The following is a 4,583-nucleotide window of genomic DNA, read 5'->3' as shown; positions in this document are numbered from 1 at the left end:
TTCTTTAAAAGAGCGATTACTCTGGCTCGCCAATTCTTTACTGCATGACAAGTTGTCTACTGCAAAAAGGACATTTATGTCACTGAGTTGTTGAATGACTCATACCGGAAGTATATAACAAATATTATTCAAGAACCTCGGGTCATTGGAGGGAAATAACCCAGTCTTGGAGGTTATTACCACACTGGTGCAAATTTAAAGACCGTCAGAAAATTTCCGGTTTAAAAAAAATGCCGAGCAATCACAAAGTTCCGACTCAAAAGAAAGTTTCCGGGTTATCAGAAAATATTCCGGTTCAAAATCCGGCTCAAGGGAAATCCGTCTCTCACAAAGTTTTGAGCTCTCAATATTCGGTTTAACATCCGGTTCAAGAAGAATCCATCTCTCACAAGTTCGAGTTCTCAGAAAAATTAAAGGTTGCCAAAGAGAACTTGCTGCAGTGCGCAGTTCAAACATGGGTATCCTGCCTTATTGGCTTATCACATTATAGGTCACTTGTGGACTTTATGCTCAATAAGCACAGCTATGCTTACCCTCTTGATCAAGCTTACATGCCTTATTAGTGGTGCAGGGCGTAGATAGATGCCTTATTAGTGGTGCGGGGTGTAGATAGATGCGTGGTTCGTAGCATTAACCACAAAAAGACTAAGGGTCATTAGATCTTGCTAATAAATGGATCTGATTGTTTGGATCCACCCCCTCTCTCTTTCTTGTATAGGGGTAGTAGATATAAGTTCAAGTGCTATCTATATCTATTTCGAAAAAAAATGAATTCAAATTTGAATTATAAATTTCATTCGAAATTTGTTCAAAATTTTGTGGGAAGTCCAGTGATTGAATGTTGGAACGTTGCAGAGCAGAAAAAAAAAACAGCTCCAGACAAACCGAACACATTACTTTAGGGTGAATGATGCCCAAGTGCCTGATGTAATCTTATTGTCCTCATCAAGCAAATAGGTTTTCCCAACAGCAGCTACTCTGATCAAACCATTGAGAAAACAAGCCTAACCCCAAAGCCGAATCTTGAACATCTCTAAAATAGTACATGTCATAGTTCAGCAACTTTGTGACTTCTTGTCTGGCGACTCATCGAAGGTGGATCGGGAATGACATGTTCGACTCCGCAATGCCACAGTCATCATGATAGAGCGGCGGAATATCGCCGAGCGCCATGTCAGACCGGAACATATCCCCTGAAAGTAAAATAAACACTTTGTTGTTATCTCAATGATGAAATACATTTTCTTTTTTCCTTTCAGTTTGGATTTTACATCGTATACACACTGGCTTGCTCTTTGAAACTTTCTATACCCAAAAATTATCTTCATTTTACTAATGAAAAAATATTCCGTCCGATCGGAAATAAGTGTCATGGGTTTAGTTCAAATTAGCCACTTATATCCGATCGGAGGGAGTATTATTTTCCCACTCATACATATTTTTTCTTCCAAAAACATAACCTCATCAATCTGCAAGTTAATGCAAATGTGAAATGTTCATATTATTTTTGTAACACAGTTGCCCCAAAGGTACTGAAGACAAAATGGACCTTTACACATAGTAGAAATGAGAAAACATATACTTGTTCTGCTCAAATTTGAACAAAGCACGGTCCAAAGGGAAGCCCAGCTGAATCTGAACCTCCAGCGGACCAAGAACATGCTCTACGGCTCTAGTATGTAGGTTGACAATGTTGAATAACTAAGAAAATATTTGTAACAGTCAAAAGGTTACATTAACGGATATTTTTTGAATTTTGTCTCAGTGTCGCTGCCTTCGTTGGTGGCTTCGCACCGGCTCTATCAGGCATGTAAACCTCCCTATAAGTATAGATATCAACTAATTTGGATGGAAATAACAAGAGAGATAAATTTGAAAACAGAAAGTTGTTAGATTCAAAAAATTCACTTGGCATTCTTAGAACAGCCAATATGAACCATATTGACCATTTGTGTCAATTTTACCAGAAATTTGTAACATCTATTTTGTCTACTATATCATAGAACAAGTATGCGCTCCTTTTAGAACTTTGAAGTTGTATTGACAGTAATATTATCTCAACAAATTAACTCTTGAGTTGTATCTATAGCATTATAATAATCTATAGTAAAGTCTCTACAATATTATTACATATCCATCAGTATATTATATGTATTATAGGACATGAAGTGTTCTTACCCAGTGAAACATGTGGGTCAGATAATTGAGGTACTTCGACATTCACATCAACGGCTGCATCTTTCTTTTGTAGCCGAGCCGTTCGTTACTTCTTTAGGTATTCTGCTTTCTCATTTGATAGCTCAGCATACCAACCTTGACATGTTTGTTTTCTTTGTTCGACTAATTTTTTATCAAGTTGAAGATCAGCAGTCACGGATCTGTAGTTACACAGGCTACAAAAGGACATAACCTCATTAGTCACGATGACAAGTGGTCAATCAATATAGTAGGACCGAAAGGTTATGAACAAACCATTTATACGTCTGTATGTTTTGTCACTCAGATGAGTACATTGCATAGACCTTGACGCAGAAGCAGGCGTGTTTGCTACTTGGTCCGTGGCAACACTTTCCAGAGCTGCAACCTTCTTTTCCTGGGGGCTAAATGATGCTTCTGGAGAAATTCTGCTTTCTTCTCGTCTGACATTTGGGCATACCACACCTGACCAGTGGCATTTTTTTGTTGGAGATGGGAAGCTCCATTCCCCTCAATCGTTGTGTTTGTTAGACCTTTAAACGGGGACGCTCTCTAGCATACAACAGATATCTAGATGGATAATTATTCTCCATCTGCAATATTAAAATTACAAACGATAAATCATGTGGGAACACAGAAAGGCTGCCCAATTTGGTGAAGAAAGCAACTGAAAAAGCACAATGTCTCGAGCCTGCTCTCACTGGTATTCCACCTTCAGAATTTATTTGGCCGAAACCTATATATGTAGCTCCTATGCATGGTTCTGCGAGAATACCTTAAGTTGAATATTGATTTTCATCTACGAAATAGTGTGTTACTGAATATAGTATAACAATTTATTCCCCAAAATTATGTGTTCGATTACATTCGTTTGCTCCCCAGTTTAAACAATAACTTGCTGATGTAAGAAAAAAAAACATGCTGATGTAAGCTTTGTAAGTATATGTCAGTAGAGTCTTTTTTGTGAACGATGATCAGGAAATATCCATTGCATTGGATAGCTTAGAAGTGAGAGTAAAATAGCACCCATAGGCCATATGTATTCAACATGCACGAAGTTGAACGTACTCTGAACCAGTGACACTGAAAATTCAATTTTGTTTCAGAAATCTGCATGCTGCTGCCGGACAGTACCTGGGCAGCGTATCCCGCCGACGCACGGCAGAGGCGGGGCCGGGCCGCGGATCAGCGACGGAGGGAGGCGCAGGTGACGGCTGGGATTGCGGTGCCGGAAGTGGACCACTCTGCTAGTCCGCGATGGGTGAGACGACGACAGCAAAGCAGCCGTTCAAGGAGGGGAGCGCGGCACCTCTCGTGCCCCTGCTCGATCTGGATGGCATCCATGATGCACCACGATGTGGGGCAAGCGGCAGGAGACATGGGAGGCGAGGACGACGGGCGTCGAACCTCGAACGGAGTCTTACAGGTGACGGCACACGCGGGGCGGCGATCTCCATAGAGGCGGAGCTGCATAGAGACAGTCGACAGAGAGGGAGCCGGAGGTGAAAAAACATGGAGAAAGGAAAGAAGGAAGGAGAAGAAAAGGGAGAGAAGGAGAAGGCAGGGGAGGAGCGGCGGGCAGCGGGCAGCGGGCTGGCGAGCTGCATCCTCTTGGACACGCCGCCGCTCCAGGACTTCTCCGTGGCCAACCTGAAGGCCACCACAACGGTCGGTTGTTCACCTGCAACCTGGCGATGGTGGTAGTCTACATTAATTTCTTCTCCTTCGCCCTGGTTGCCGCATCCAGCACCAGAAGATGGGTCGGCACCGCCATCAGATGGGCTCATCGGCGGCGGCAGTCGGCGGGGCAGCAGAGGATGATCGGCTGGGGGCGGCCGAGCGAAGGATCTACGGCGGGCGGCCAAGCGGAGGATCTACAGGGGGCGGCCGAGTGGAGGATCGTCGGGTGGAGTGGGTAGCAGAGGAGGAGGAGAGTAGGTCGTGGTGAGGTGCGGGGTTGGTAGCGTTAACCAGATTAGACTAGTCAAAATGTAGAGTAACATACACTAGTAATATACACATATCCTTAAACTATATTATTATTTTCAGCGCTCATTTGATTGTTGGGGTGAAAAACGCTGAGCAGTAAACCCCCTCAGGGGGATTTCCCTCATCATATAGGATCCCCCTCCCATCATGTGAAAATGCCCCCTTTGCCATTTGGGCACCAATGGAAAGGGAAGAGAACTGAGGGAGAAGAGCAGGAGATAGATGAAATCGAGTAGGGGATTCTCACAAAGTGGAACAGAAGCAACCAACATTATAGCTTTAGGAGGGTGGACGCCAGAGGGAGTCGGATTGGTGAAATACGTTAGCCGTCGCTCGGAGAGATCGAGGAGATCGGGACGTGGAGCAAGTGTTGAGGGCCAAGAAGGTTGCAAGAAAGA

The 4,583-nt window shown here is 43.6% G+C and overlaps 1 long non-coding RNA gene across 1 annotated transcript; it reads right to left on the bottom strand.

Annotated features, from left to right (window-relative positions):
* Window positions 1–763: 763 nt before the first annotated feature.
* On the bottom strand, window positions 764–4,163 carry LOC123086631 (uncharacterized). Its single transcript, XR_006441023.1, has 4 exons — window positions 3,331–4,163; window positions 2,473–2,789; window positions 2,179–2,393; window positions 764–1,193 (listed from the first exon to the last, which is right to left on the bottom strand). It is a non-coding gene; the product is annotated as an uncharacterized lncRNA (long non-coding RNA).
* Between the last annotated feature and the right edge of the window lie 420 nt (window positions 4,164–4,583).

This window comes from Triticum aestivum, chromosome 4A (genome assembly GCF_018294505.1).
Source record: "Triticum aestivum cultivar Chinese Spring chromosome 4A, IWGSC CS RefSeq v2.1, whole genome shotgun sequence".
In the NCBI taxonomy this organism is placed as follows: domain Eukaryota; kingdom Viridiplantae; phylum Streptophyta; class Magnoliopsida; order Poales; family Poaceae; genus Triticum; species Triticum aestivum.
The sequence above is the reverse complement of the archived record's forward strand: the minus strand, read 5'-3'. Positions and strand labels throughout refer to the sequence as shown.